General features: G+C 40.9%; 1 protein-coding gene and 1 non-coding gene across 3 annotated transcripts in view; one reads left to right on the forward strand and one right to left on the reverse strand.

Annotated features, from left to right (window-relative positions):
- wdr62 (WD repeat domain 62) overlaps nucleotides 1–16,447 on the forward strand; it is a 242,829-nt gene that overhangs the window by 68,694 nt on the left and 157,688 nt on the right. The window lies entirely within an intron of this gene.
- On the reverse strand, nucleotides 1,086–1,155 carry trnar-ccu (transfer RNA arginine (anticodon CCU)). The gene has a single exon. It is a non-coding gene; the product is annotated as a tRNA-Gly (tRNA).

Below are 16,447 nucleotides of genomic sequence, written 5' to 3' on the forward strand. Positions count from 1 at the left end.
GTCTGTCCTCAAGACCTTTTCCTAGAATTCTGCAGGTTCTTTGTGGTCCTTTTTCTCAGAGTGTAATCTGGCCCTCCTGTTTCTGTAGTGTTCATTTTGCAATGTGTCCTCTGTATTTCTGTTCATGAAGTCTTCTGCTGATAGTCATCTCTAACATACACACACACATCGGCCCCCTGAAGTCTGTTTCTGATCTGTTGGACAGGCGTTGGGGGCTTTTTCATGACCATAGTGAGGATTCTTCTGTTATCAGCAGTGGAGGTCTTCCTTGACCTACCAGTTACTTTGTGATTACTGAGCTCACCAGTGTGTTCTTTCGTCAAGATATTCCAGACAGTTGATTTTGGTCATCCTAAGGCTTTCGCAATGTCTCCAATGGTTTTCTTCTTGTTTTTCAGCCTTACAATGGCTTCTTTGACTTTAATTGACACAGCTCTTGTCCTCATGTTGAACAATGGCAACTGCAGACTCCAAAGGGCAAAAGCAACCCGAGGTATCTGATGAAGCCATGAAACCCACCTGAGGAATCACAAACACCTGTGACTCCAATTGTCACAAACATTATGGTACCCAGAAATTAGAAAGTGTTTCCCTTCCTACACAGTGTGACCAAAATGTGCACCTCAATCATGTCTGAAATGTTTGATTTGTTATTTCAAACAGAGGTGTAAATCAAGGAACTATGTCTTTGCCCTCCATAATGTTTGAGATACTTTATTTAGTAGATTAGTAGCATCTTTAGAGTATTAAAAAAAATATATAAAGACTAGCAAATCGTCCTTGCGAAAATTTCGCAAGAATAAATAAAGCGTTAATGAAATGGTAATGAGGGAGGGAAGAACATCACACGTTACAGTAAAAAAAGGTTATTTTAATAAGTAGTGACTTAATAATATAATAATTCTTTGAGTAGTGAGAAAAGCGCTATATAAATACAAAGTGCTCAGCAATTGCAGGTTAAGGGCTTTGCTCAAGGGCCCAACAGAGCAGAGTCCCTTTTGGCATTTTACAGGATTCGAACCGACAACCTTCCGATTGCCAATGCAGATCCCTAGCCTCAGAGCCACCACTCCGCATAAATGTGGTGCACCAGCCGGGAATCGAACCCAGGTCGCAAGAATGGGAATCTTGCATGATACCACTACACCACTGGACTCCGTATTAGAATAGTCACATGACTAGTATGGGATGTTATTATAGTCTGTTTCAGCAGCATGAATATTTACAAGACAAACTGTAACGTGAACAGGTTAACAGAACATATTGGATAAGAAAGGAAATTCAGGGCACACGTAAGTCAGTAGGGGTGAAGTGTGGTCATCAGGTAGTGTAGTATACCGACATCTTTAATAATTGTTGGAAATCTCAATTTGTTGCATAAACGTTACTATCAGCGAAAATATTCCTCTGTGTGTAACCCGCAAGTACCTGCATGTTTTTAACCTGGGTTTCAGTGTAACTCAGGAAAATGTAGCTATGGGTAAAAACCGGGTCTGGCAAATAAACTCCGATGTTATTAAACGATTGTCATTGTGACTTGGTGATAGTCGTACAATATGCTGAACGAACAGGGAATTGCTTACACCGTAATATAAAGGGAATATCTGGTTTTGAGTTGTCAGTGTTATGGAGTCCCTGTAGTTTTTCCCGTTGTAATGTTTCTTGTTGTCTGGCAGTTTGCTGCTGCTCTTCAGAAAGGTGGTTTGTGTGATTCATTTTTCGTTCACTGTCGAGGTGTGAGACTTGCTGCCGCTGATCTTTGGATAATGTCGCTCTGTGGTTTGTTGTACGTTGTCTTTGTTGTTCTAAGGCATCTCGCCTGTTCTGGTTGGTCTGGTGTGATGTCGATGTAATGATAATAATTCTTTACATTTATATTGTGCTTTTCTCACAATTCAAAGCGCTCTCCACACAGGGAGGACCCGGGAAGCAAACCCACAATCTCCTTACTGCAAAGCAGCAGCACTACCACTGCAATGCCACCTGTGAGGTTTCTGCTTCTGTGCATTGGTGTGAGTATGTAAGCCGGTGAGACCGTTTCTGTTGGTCGCAGCTACGTTGTATGTGTCTTTTCATTTTATTGGGAGGTTTATGTTGAAGTGAAGGAAAAATGTAATATGGTAGTGTCATAATGCAGTGTCGGTCAGTAACAAAGTGTACAGCGAATAAACAGTCAGATACCACAGACGATGATTGGTCACATTGAAGAATTGAAGAGTTGAAGGTAAGCCTAAGACCAGAACTCTGCCAGGAACACACTCTTCGCTATTCTTGTGGAGGGATATAGTAGTTGTTGCACCCATTGTTTATATCGAGCACGGACAGACACCAGAGAAATAATATTATGATGGTCAGATGGCAGGGAAAACTTAAGAAGGAAACCCCAGATGCCTCTTTTCTTTTTGGACTTTTACTTTATTTACTGATACATCTGGTCCAAGGGCTTGAGTGCTTGCTTTTCTATTTCTTTATGGCATTAATAGTATATTTTAATTTTTTCACATAGTACTGTTCCTCCTTAGTGCGTTACTGTATGTCATTTCACTGTTCTTCAAAACATAAGGGACAAGAGTTGTCCCTTGTTTGCTTTTTTAGTCTGAATGCTGGGTGTGTTTTTAAAACCAGCCGTAATTTTCTTTTTATCTTTGTGGTGGAGCCACTGGTGAGTATCTGTCTGTTTTTGTTTTTCTTTCCCCTTCTGAATTTGCAGAGCTCCCAGAGGCCCAGCTTAATATCAATTTTGCTTTCCTGTTGTACAGAAGGGTGTGTGTTAAAGTGGTGCCAGTTACAGGACACAAATGAATCTCACTACGACAAATGAGTTCTGTGTAATGTCAAGTGCAGCCTGAGCTCCAGACTCCTCCAGTCTTCTCTAAAACGGGTCCCGTTTTCAGTCAAGTGTCTTTTTGGAAGTGCATGGTTGCTTTTATTGAGTTAATTTAACAGGCTGTGCTGTAGCAGTGGGGATGTAAAAGCAACGCGGCCTTTCCTGTCACATCCATTTGAGCGCAGGACTGGATGACATCATGACTATCCTTTTCAAAATCTGCTGATTTCAGTTCCATTTTTTTTGAGATGTGTTCCTCTAAATGCAAACATTAACCATGTATACCCCTTTTGAGCGTCTTAATTCTGCACTTTGACTACTGAGGGTGAGTCCTGAACTTGAGTTAAATAAATGTTATTGATACCATTGTGGTCCTATTTGTGTTCTTGTTGGATTTATTTATGTATTTATTTATTAATAAGCCTCTCATACATTACTCATAAAATTAAAGCGTGGGTGCTTTTCATCAATCAACATTCAAAAAGCGCCTGCAAATTTATTTTTATGAGTGATGTTTGAGAGAGTTATTTTTTAGTTTTTAGTACATGGATCCTCGAGTTATAACGTCTCAACATACTACGTTTCGAGTTTACAACGCTCACTCCCATTTTTAAAAAAAAAAAAAAAAAATGAGATGTGAGTGTTTCAGCTTACGGCGTTAGCGTCGTCCGTACAAACTATGTGAGCGAACTAGTTTGGTTGCGCACGGCGGAAGTGTGCGGTGTTTGAGTGAGGGAATTGGCGAATTAGTTTGGTGGCGTGCGGCACAAGTGTTCCATTTGTGGTGCCTTTTTTGGTGACTTTTTGGCCCTTATGGCTCCTAAATGAAAGTCGGCGTCTTCAGATGGTAGTGCTTCAAAGAAGAGGAAAGCCATCACGATGGAAGTGAAATTAGACATTGTAAAGAGATCACAAGGAATTTTTTTTTTTTTACACTCATTTTTGTCATTTTTTCCTGTTACTACAGTACAGTATATTTATGTCCTTTTCCTTTTTCTGTGGCTTAGTTGTGTTTTTATGTTCTAGATTATGATTGTGTGTTAGGATTAGTAAGTGACTCAAGCTAGGGTGTGTTTCGACTTGCACCAAAATTCAGGTTACATCACTGTTATAGGAACGGAACTGTGTCGTTACTCGAGGACCCCCTGTACACTTTTTAACTTAATATAAGCATGGCTTTTAAAAAGTATTTTTATATTTAGGGTGGTCCAGATCTAATTATGCAATTTTTATTACGCTATAATTTATTAAGTTTATTACATAGAGAATTCAAAGCACCTGCCCTGCACATAGAGATTTCACTTAAAATTCTTTTTGTTGCCAATAGATGGCAGCACCTGCCCTGCATTCCAAAATGGCGGGGAGACGGTTGTCAGTCAAACAGTTGCATAATTAGATCTGGACCACCCTGTGTGTATCTAGATGTGTGTATATATATATATATATATATATATATATGTATATGTGTATATATATGTTGTGACAGTTTGTGGTCCTCTCGACCCCTTGAACCCCTCTGACCTTCTTCAGACACCAGGTAAAAGTCCATTTATTTATTTGGACAATAATAAAGTGCACAAAGCACCTACACTCTACAATACTCATATAATAAATCAATAATTAATAACAATCAATCAATACAATCCTCCACTCCCATATGCGTTGCTACCCTTCCACCCAGCTCAGCTCAATGCTCTGGTGTTTCACAGTTCTTTTTATAGTCCTTGACCCGGAAGTGTTTTGCCCTCTCTGTCCACATGACCTGGAATACTTCTGAGTCAGATAAAAATCCTTTCTTCTTCACCCCGGAAGCACGTCATTCCTCCTGTCCATGTGACTTGAATGTACTTCCGGGGTGTAGGGCAAATAATCCTTGTTCCTCTCTGCAGCGGCCCCCACGGCATCCAGCAGGGTTGGGGATAAAAACTGCATTGTCCAGAATTCCCTGCTGGCATTCGGGGCACCTCCATGCTGCAGGGAGGGCTCCACCCGGCGGCCTGGGGGTATTGGCCGGGATGAACGGCCGGCCACATATCGCAATGTGTGTGTATATATATATATATATATTTATATATATATATATAGAGATAGAGATAGAGATAGAGATATATAGATATAGATATAGATAGATATCGCGCTTCAACTTTCGCGGCTTCACTCTATCGCGGATTTTATATGCAAGCATATTTAAATATATATCGCAGATTTTTTGCTGGTTCGCGGATTTCTGTGGACAATGGGTCTTTTAATTTCTGGTACATGCTTCCTCAGTTGGTTTGCCCAGTTGATTTCATACAAGGGACGCTATTGGCAGATGGCTGAGAAGCTACCCAATCAGAGCATATATTACGTATTAAATAAAACTCCTCAAATATATTGTGAGCACAGGGGCTGTTCGCACCCCTAGAAGATACGGCCACTCCTCAAAAAACACTGAAAGATTACCTTCACATTGATCTCTTCCTTGCTGGGCTTAAAAGTGGCTGTTTTGTCAAGCGATATGCTTCCTGCATGGTGCTTCGCATACTTAAAAGCTCAAACGGCATGTATTGATTTTTAATTGTTTGTTTTTCCATCTCTCTCTCTCTCACTCTCTCTGACATTATGTGCTCCTGACGGAGGGGGTGTGAGCAGGGGGGCTGATCGCACCACTAGACAATACGGACGCTCCTCTAAAAAAAAAAATGCTGAAAGGCTACCTTCACATTGCTCCCTTCCTAGCAGCTGCGTTGTCCGGCGGTGCTTCGCATACTTAAAAGCCAAACAGCCCTATTGATTTTGATTGTTTGCTTTTCTCTCTATCTCTCTGACATTCTATCCTCCTGACGCGCACTCCTTTGAAGAGGAAGATATGTTTGCATTCTTTTAATTGTGAGATGGAACTGTCATCTCTGTCTTGTCATGGAGCACAGTTTAAACTTTTGAAAAAGAGACAAATGTTTGTTTGCAGCGTTTGAATAAAGTTCCTGTCTCTCTACAACCTCCTGTGTTTCTGTGCAAATCTGTGACCCAAGCATGACAATAGAAAAATAACCATATAAACATATGGCTTCTACTTAGCGGATTTTCACCTTTCGCGGGGGGGGGGGGGGGGGGTTGTCTGGAACGCAACCCCCGCGATAGAGGAGGGATTACTGTGTGTGTGTGTGTGTGTGTGTGTGTATATATATATATATATATATATATATATATATATATATATATATATATATATATATAATATACACACACACACACTGGAACCTCGGTTCACGAATGTCTCTGAACACGTACAGATCGGGTTACGACCAAAAAGTTCGCCAAACTTTTGCATCTGTTGACGACCACACACTCGGGTGACGAACAAGCCAGTTTCCCTTCCGGTTTGTACACGCCAGTGATTTACGCACATGTTCAGTCTCTCCCTGTTTAGTACATTGTTTTCGGTCAGACGTGCATCGCGCAGAGGGACTTTACCTCAAAACTGTAACCTCCTCTCCACCCAGCTTCCTGCTCACTTCCTTCATGCCAGAACTCGACTCATGCAAGGTTAGTTTTCTTGGTTGTTTATGGTTCATTTTTGTATAAATTACAGATTTTTCAAATGTTCATTTTTCTTCCTATGCTTAAAACCCGTTAAAAAAGTATTTGCAGCAAGTGGTTCGTAAGGCTATAGTGTGAACTCTTGCAAATGTTAGTTTTCTCTGTTCATGTTATTCAATGTTTTTACATTTAGTTTACTATTACACTGTGCATTCTATGGTATAATTAACTATTTTTGTGCTTAAAAATCTTTTAAAAAAATATATATGTACATACAGTTCGTACGGTCTGGAACGGATTAATTGTATTTACATACAGTCCTATGGGGGAAATTACTTCAGGTCACGCAAATCTGGTTACGACCAGGTTTTTGGAACGAATTACTGTCGTGACCCGAGGTTCCACTGTACTATAATGCCCGCAGGGTGTAGCCAGCACTTCAACTCTGGTACCCTTGTTACGCGGCACTGCGCCTCATACTGTATGAGTTACAGGCCTTAGGCGTAGTTTAACCTGAGACAGGTACACTCCACTGTTGCTACAGGGTGTAGCCACCGCAGTAAGGTGCCAAAAGTGTAAAAAAGAGCAGGCAGCAGTTAGGGGAGTCCGAGAATAATTTCTTTTTATTCTGATTTGCCCGGAGGTATAGAACTGCTTTGATGTCAACATGACGATTGGTTAAACAATGGTAGGTACTAATTTCCTTTTCTTAACAATAATGTATGCACATTGTCATTGGTTAAACAATATTATTGTTGCTAACTGTCAAGAAGTACATACACCAGTGTATGCTGATTAGTGACCATTGTCTCCAGAACAAGTTAATTTTCAAACCAAGTAAATACAGACATTTTCTAAGGAAGCAGGCAGTTCTGTTATCACAATACTGTCTATTGAAGAGATACAAATCAAAGGAGTTTGATCTTCAAAGCAAGTGACTCTTGTGCGAGACGAGAGGTATACACAGCTATGTGGTGTAGCGCTCCACAGCTCAAGTTAACAAGGCCACTTTTTAAAGAAATAATCACTGCACTCACGGTTTAGCGAGGGGGCGTGGTTTGTGTGTGGCGGATTGGTTCCCGGAGAATTCGTGATGTGGGCTAACCTCGCTTAAGTGCACAGGTGAGGAGTTGTCCGCATCCGTTATTGTTCCCGGTAGCTGCTGATTGCCACAGCTGATCCACGTCCCCGTCATATATAGAAGCGCGAGGCGGCTAGTGGCGGGGAGGGAGAAAAAAAGAAAAGAGACGAAGGGGGCAGGAAGCAGGGAGAGAATAGCCGGTGCGAGAGAGAGGGAGCGTAGAGCGAACCCGCATCGTCACAAGCTACCAACAAAAACCTGTAACAGAATTATTCAGGAAATGTGCCTTTTCACTTATCATCTCCGTCTCAAACGAGGGGTGCCTATTGCCCCTTCATCTATTGACTTTCTTACATTTATTACTTACGTGGGGTTTCTCTAAAAGCACCACACAGAAATGTCCTTTTCTTCAAAAACACCAATTTCTATCCCATTACATATGCCAATTCATCAACCATCTGCCAGTGGTGGGTTTCCGTGCCCTCATTACACCCCCTTTCACACTCTGTGGGGTGCTTACACATAAGGTTGACACACCATGTAACATACCTGTGGTTCAGTTCAGTTTAAATAATTTATTTTGTATTTCAAAGCACAACAACATTGCTTTACTGTTGTTTTTAGGTTTAAAACATTTTTCATGTGAAGTATTATGAATTTTGGTTGATATTTCCACTAACGGACCTTTTCAGTGGAAGTTCCGACTTGCATACAAAATTGGGTTTTGAATGAAGGCAGGATTGGAACTTCTCCATCTAAGGGACGCCTTTTAGTCAGAAATCACCGCTAATGGAGTGGCTTTCAAACAGGTTCAGAGGGCATGACTTGGGTTTTAAAAAAAAAAAAAAAAAGGCACTTGGAGTGGGTGCCCCCCTCCCCCCCCCGTTCTCATCATTTTTAAAGAAGTGTCCCGCTGCAGTGGCTCTCTTTGAACTCCCGCTTTATAATTCCTTCATCCTTGTGACATGTTAGTTTCTGCTTTAGTTCTATTTTGGGTTAATGGCATTACAGCTCATATTATCTTGTGGCCAATTGGAACATCGTAACCCAAGTTAGGAGGGCAAGCGTTTAATTCCCCTCACAACAGTGATGTAACGGGAGACCATCCTGCTCCCAGTTTATATTGGTTTCTCTTTCTAAGAATAACCCGTTTCTCTGTTCTCTCCTGAAATTGGAAGTTGCAGTTGTTGACTCGTGTGATCTCTCAATTTAGTTTTGTGCCCTGTGGGTCAAGGGTCAAGTGGTGAAATCTCAAGTCAGTTTAGAACCCTAACTCGGTGATGGAGCGAACAGGTGCCGACTTTAAATATACACTCAGTTTGGTGAGGGTGAGCTGCTGGTTTTTTGGTGTAATCTAACTCTCTCCAGTTATATTTTCAGTTGGCCGCACTTTGAGCGTTGACCGCTGTGTTTGTGGGCTTGGTAAACAGACCGGGTACTTCCTTTGTTCCAGATTTAATAAAGGGTGTTCTGTACAAAATAAGATTTATTTATCCTTACTCTACCAAATGGGAAATCCCTGAATTGATATATAATTTAAAAGCTCTGATTTTAAAGCTTGAAATCTGTTTCGTGGCTTATTTTCAAAGGTGTGATGTTTTAATTGGTTTCTTCAAGTTATAGTTTTGTTTCCAAATAAAAGGAAATAAAACAGAGGCAAGTTCAAGTTGTATGTTTTATATTCAGAAGGTTCCTCTTTTACATGTCCGATAGTCGCTCCTGTCAGGAAAGGACAGATGTTCACTAATAACAATAGCCCTCTTCTTCTTTCGGTTGCTCCTGTTACGGGTGGCCACAGTGGATCATCCTGTTCCATATCTTCCAGTCCTCTACATCTTGTTCCATCACCTGCATGTCCTGTCTCACCACATCCATAAACCTTCTCTTAGGCCTTCCCTTTTTCTTCTTGCTTGGCAGCTCTATCCTTAGCACCCTTCTCCCAATATACCCAGCATCTCTCCTCTGCACATGTCCACACCAACACAATCTCACCTCTCTGCCTTTGTCTCCCAACCATCCAATTTGAGCTGACCCTCTAATGTCCTCATTTCTATTCCTGTCCATCCTCGTCACACTCAATGCAAATCTTAACATCTTTAACTCTGCCACCTCCAGCTCTGTCTCCTGCTTTCTGGTCAGTGCCACCGTCTCCAACCCATATAACACAGCTGGTCTCACTACCGTCTTGTAGATCTTCCTTTTCACTGTTGCTGGTACCTGTCTGTAACAAATCACTCCTGATAAATACTTGCTAGAAAAATAATCTCTTAAGCCTAATGCATGAATTACATACTCGAGAGAAAAATAAACAGCGAGAAAAATATAGCAGTCACCATATAGCTCCCCCTAATTGTCCCAACCAACCGTTTCCCATTGAAAGAAATGAAAGTAAATGCACCCTGCTACTGCTTACAGCACAAAGTTTAATAATTCAGCGGGTCCTCGGGTTACGACATAGCTCCGTTCCTACAACAGTGATGTAACCCGAATTTTGGTGTAAGTCTAAACACACCCTACCCTAAGTCACTTACCTATCCTAACACATTTGCAAAATCTTAATCTAGAACATAAAAACACAACTAAGCCACAGAAAAAGGAAATAATGATATCCTGTACTGTATACTGTACTGTAGTAACAGAAAAAATGACAAAAATGAGTGTAAAAAAAATTCCTTACATTTATTCCTTCTGATTGGTTTACAATGTCTAATATCACTTTCATCATGATGGCTTTCCTCTTCTTCGAAGCACTACCATCTGAAGACTCTTGACTTTCGTTTAGAAGCCATGATAAGGGCCAAAGAGTCACCAAACAAAGTAACACAAATGGAACACTTGTGCCGCGCGCCACCAAACTAGTTTGCCAACTCCCTCACTTAAACGCCGCATACTTCCGCCGCACGCAACCAGACTAGTTCGCCCACATTTAAGTTTTTATGGGAGTGAGCGCTGTAAACTCGAAACGTCGTATGTCGAGACGTTGTAACTCGAGGACCCCCTGTACGGGTAAACGTTAACATTTAACATTATACATAGTTATTGTCTGTTTTTCACCTGCATTATTATCATTCTTTAATATTATTTATTGTATCAGTATGCTGCTGCTGGAGAATGTGAATTTCCCATTGGGATTAATAGTCTATCTATCTATCTATCTATCTATCTATCTATCTATCTATCTATCTATCTGTCTGTCTGTCTGTCATATAGTGCCTTTCTCTATCTATCTATCTATCTTTCATAAATACAGTACATTATATTCATTGCATGCAAAGTTGTGTTTATGTGAATTTTTCTGGGGATGGGAGTCCACAGCTTTCATCAAATTTTTTTTTTTTTTTTTTTAACGGGGTCCGTGACTCAAAAAAAGGTTAAGAATCATTGCTCTATTGGTTAATAATAAGTAATAATTCCTTGAGTAGTGAGAAAAGAGCTATATAAATGCAAAGTGCTTAGCAATTGCAGGTTAAGGGACTTGCTCAAGGGCCCAACAGAGCAGAGTCCCTATTGGCATTTATGGGATTCGAACCGGCAACCTTCCGATTGCCAGTGCAGATTCCTAGCCTCAGAGCCACCACTCCGCCTGGATGTCTCCATGTTAAACAAGTTAGGGTTATAAGTACAATCCCCCACCACTTGAGCAATTAAGTTGCTCATGTTCCTAGAAAGAAAATGGAAAAATGTCAATAATGCTCTCCTGTTTTGTCGTGATTTGGTTGAGGCTTGGGATTGAAACATTGGCTTAATGTCATCTCAGGTGAAATGTGCAACGTGGCTGTGGCATGACTTTTAAAGCCCACACAACAGGAGTGGCTGCATCTCCAGGCTTCCTTCCCTTCACATCCTGTGTTTTGAACACTACACTTGGTGTTTTGTTTTTTAGGTTTCCTTTTCCTGCAAGGTGGGTGGGAACATCAATAAACGTGCATTGTGGAAGATGTCTAGAATGGGTTTGCTTGTTTAGCCTGTTGAGTTCTCTGGCGACGACTTTCTGGGCAAGGGTAATAAAAATTTGAGTAATGCTTTCAGGTCTAATAAAGTATAAGGAGTTTCTGAATATTGAAGCAGTTCAACTGGAGATGCTACGTGCTATTTTTTCAAACTTGCTGTCGTGAACACAATACAGTTAAACTCTTACTTGCCTGTCTCTTCAGAGCAGTTGACAATAATGCAATAGCAACAAAGACACACACACACACTCTGTATAATTAAAAATAATGCAACCAGCATTCAAACATTTCACATCATCCAGATGTGTTCATGCTTTTGATTGAAACTAATATTTGTTCTTTTTAAAAAAAAAAAAAAAAAAAAATCGAACGCTAATAGTAGCTAATGACTGAAACTTTGCAATTATCACTTGGCAGAATGTTAATCCAATGACATTTTCAGAGCCTTGGAAAGATTGACAGACCACCTGGACCCACTGCCTAGTGGACAAAGATTGAGTGGAAGATGCAATTATCCATCTGCTTCATTAAGTTGGCATCACTGTGAGGATTATGTTTGTTGGATGGTAGTGCTGGGCGGTATGACCAAAATTCTATATCACGGTATTTTTCAAAATGATTCCGGTTTCACGGTATTCAATGGTATTTTTTTCCCCTGCATGAGTGGCTGTTAACCCCATTTTCCATTGCAATTTCTGCAGTAGACTGGCTAAGAATAACTATTTCCACTGTTATGAGAATTGTACATTGTACAAAAAAATATTTCAATGTGCACACAAGTATTAATACAGGTTGGCATGGCCCCATAAAGTGGTAGTTTTCAAGGGGGTGGCACAATCCAGCACAATCCAACCTCTGCTCCTTAGGGACAAGCTGACAGAGATGGGAGTAGATTCATACCTGGTGGCATGGATCGTGGACTATCTTAAAGACGGACCTCAGTATGTGCGTCTCGGGAACTGCAGGTCTGACATTGTCGTCAGCAACACAGGAGCGCCGCAGGGGACTGTACTTTCTCTGGTCCTGTTCAGCCTATATACATCAGACTTCCAATACAACTCAGAGTCCTGCCACGTGCAAAAGTTCGCTGACGACACTGCTATCATGGGCTGCATCAGGAGTGGGCAGGAGGAGGAGTATAGGAACTTAATCAAGGACTTTGTTAAATGGTGCGACTCAAACCACCTACAACTGAACTCCAGCAAAACCAAGGAGCTGGTGGTGGATTTTAGGAGGACCAGGCCCCTCATGGACCCCATGATCATCAGAGGTGACTGTGTGTTGAGGGTACAGACCAATAAATACCTGGGAGTGCAGCTGGATGATAAATTAGACTGGACTGCCAATACTGATGCTCTGTGCAAGAAAGGACAGAGCCGGTTATACTTCCTTAGAAGGCTGGCATCCTTCAACATCTGCAATAAGATGCTGCAGATGTTCTATCTGACGGTTGTGGCGAGCGCCCTCTTCTACGCAGTGGTGTGCTGGGGAGGCAGCATAAAGAAGAGGGATGCCTCACGCCTGGAGAAACTGGTGAGGAAGGCAGGCTCTATTGTTGGCATGGAGCTGGACAGCTTGACATCTGTGGCAGAGTGACGGGCGCTTAGCAGACTCCTGTCAATCATGGAGAATCCACTGCATCCACTGAACAGGATCATCTCCAGACAGAGGAGCAGCTTCAGCGACAGACTGCTGTCACCGTCCTGCTCCACTGACAGACTGAGGAGATCGTTCCTCCACCACACTATGTGACTCTTCAATTCCACCCCCTTGGGGGATAAACGTTAACATTATACAAAGTTATTGTCTGTTTTTACCTGCATTGTTATCACTCTTTAATATTGTTTTTTGTATCAGTATGCTGCTGCTGGAGTATGGGAATCTCCCCTTGGGATTAAGAAAGTATCTATCTCTCTATCTCTCTATCTATCTATCTATGAATGAGAAGGAATCACATTGCAGGACAGCTGCAGTCAAAATATAGAACTTTTTTATTGAACAAATTTTGCAAACAACTTAAACTAAAATTTTGACAACATATTTTCAACCATCCAAAGAGGTACTTAGACTTAGTAAAATATCCTGAGGTGCTTGTCAAAAGTTGTATTGCACTGAACATGTCTTAGAAAAGAAATAAATAGTAAATATTTTTTGTAAACCAACTACACTTTGTTAATGTTACCAATCTCTGTCCACTGACACATTCACTATATGGATTGTAATGGCATTGGTTTTCTCGATCCACCGCTTGCTTTTTTTGTTGTAGGCAGTACCTTTGGCAAGCGCGTCTGACTCGAGTGTCTTCTTGCTTTTTCAGTTTTACCTGAGGACGTGGAATGTGCCAATCTTAGTTCCATATGTTCATCGTACACGAAAGCATGTTTGCGGCTAAGGTGGTGCAGCAAATTGCTCGTGTTGCTGCCTCCGGCGATAACTTTAGCATGACAGCATTTGCAGTAAATAATTGTTTGGTCTACATCCAAAATTTTAAAACCAACGTATCTTCAGACAACAGACACGGCTCCTTTTTTTGGCAAAAGTTCTTGTGTGTCATCACATTCAACTTTATCATCTGCTACAGCTTCAGTTTCTGAATGTTCTCTGTCCATTTTCTTCGCTCAATACTTCCACTAGCACATGTACTCCATCCCTGTTAAGGGGTAAACTGAGAGATATGCAGCTGGATGAGTCTGCAGTGTCCTGGATAATGGACTATCTGTAAGTTTGTGAAACTCAAGGACTGTGTGAGCAACACTGGAGCACCAGGCCTGTCTCCTTGTCTTTTCACTCTGTATACCTCAGACTATGAATTTAACTGCAGGTCCGGTCACTTGCAGAATTTCTCAGATGATTCTGCTCTTATGGGGTGTATAGATAAGAAGGATGAGACAGAGTAGAGGACTCTTGGGGGGGATTGTCTTTGTTTTTTGGTATTTCAGCAAAATCAAGTAGTTGGTTATTTACATTCGCCACACCAAAGAACCTCTGTGTCCAGTCACAATTATGGGAGTAGTTGAGTAGTAGTAGTGGAGGTGGTGCACTCCTACAAGTACTAGGGGTCCACATCAAGGGCAGGCAGAACTTGTCTCATAACACAAGTGAACTGTAGAAGATAAGGCAGAGTTGATGATCTTATCTTAGAAAACTGTGTTCCTTTACTGTGTGTAATCCATTACATGTTCTACAACTTTCAATTTTCTACACTGTGGTGTGCCGAGCTTGTAGCATCACTTTGAGAGAGGTCCGCCAAATGAATCCAGCTAATTTTTAAAAGGTAGGCTCAGAGTTTCAGTGCAATCTTGACCACCTCAGGGTATTTACTGGAGCAGCAAGACCAAAATGAGTACCATTATCAACAATGCTGCACATCCTGTCTTTGACACACCAACACTGAGGGTTTTCAGCCAATGAGTCAATCGGCAGATGTGTGTGAGGAAACGTGACTGGGTCTCCTTTATACCAACAGCAGTACACCAGTATGGTGCCTCACTGGGACTGGTATTGATCTTTTTATTTTTATCCAACTCGGAAGTTTGCTGTATTTTTATTTTTACTTTCTCGTATACAAAGTATAGGAACAAGTACTGGAATCGTCCAAAGATTCGATGTCGAGATTTTGATGAATCTCGACGTTTTAGACCTCTCTGACTTTCTCATATACAAAGTATAGGGAAAATATTGGAATCGTCCAAAAATCCCATTTTAAGATATTAATGGATCTTGATGTTTTAGACCTCCCCGATTCCAAAAATGGTTTTGGAATTAAGTCTTTGTGTGTTTGTATGTAAACACAATAACTTGAGTATGCTTTCACTTAGGTCAACCAAATTTTGCATATAAGTATTCGGTACAAAACGTAGATTTCTATCAACTTTTGAGCTATTTCCGCTAACCGGGATTGTTATTTTTTATTCATGCAGCTGCAGAAACGTTTTATTCAACTTTAATTTTATAATTGTTCAATATATTATTAGTTCGATTTGATTTGTTGGTGATGGTTCTTTAATATACATAATATAAAAATATTATCATTGTCTTGCGGGTTACTCCTCAAATATCCATCCCCATATCTGAGTATACGAGAAGGTCGAGGGGAGACCACACCTGTTTATTTTCCTTTGAGTTTTTTTGGTGTGTGCTTGTTTCTTTATATTTATTTGTTGAATTTCTGAAAAAAGACAAAGTTTTCCCTGAGGGCAAATAAAGTTCTACTCGTCTATTTACCAATCAGTTGCTGTGTGAGAGGACACATCTGTTTGTTCCAGATTAGTCCTTTGAGGTAACATTGGTGATAACTAGAGATTCTTTAATGTTGTATTCTTTATATCAGGGTTGTAGAGTCGGAACACAAATCCTTTGACTCCCAACTCAATTTCTGATACCATCAACTCCAACTTCTCACTTTGTAAATAGATTTCTACGTTTACTACATTGATTGAACGCACACGATATACAAGACACGTGGCACTATGTCCCTTGGCCATATTATTTGTAGCTTTGGACTGGGTTATCATCTTTATGCAGATGATACTCAACTCTATTTCAATGTTAAAAGTGGAACTTCATCAGAGCTTTGTCAGCTCACAACCTGCCTAAGTGAAATTAAAACCTGGATGGAGCAGAACTCTTTCAAATTAAACTGCAACAAAACTGAACTCCTGCAAATTGGGACCAAAGTGCAACTTAATAAAATGAGCTCCTTCCCAGTCCATCTTGGCGGTGATCTCATCAGACCTGCCTCTACCGTAAAGAATCTTGGTGTCATTTTTGATTCCTCCCTCTCTTATTCCGCAGACATAATTCACATTAAGAAACTTTCTTACTTTCACCTCCGTAACGTATCCCGTGTTCGCTCCTTCCTCTTTTCTAACGCTGAGAAACTTGTCCATGCTTTTATCACATCCCGCACCGATTATTGTAATTCCCTACTGGCAGGTGCACCTTCTAGTTTTATATCACAGCTCCAGCTTATTCAAAACTCGGCTGCAAGAGTCCTTACATGAACCAGCAGCAGCGAGCACATCATAGCCATCCTGCTTCGCTTCCACTGGCTCCTCGTGTCTTACA

The sequence above is a fragment of the Erpetoichthys calabaricus genome, chromosome 1 (genome assembly GCF_900747795.2).
Source record: "Erpetoichthys calabaricus chromosome 1, fErpCal1.3, whole genome shotgun sequence".
Lineage (NCBI taxonomy): Eukaryota > Metazoa > Chordata > Cladistia > Polypteriformes > Polypteridae > Erpetoichthys > Erpetoichthys calabaricus.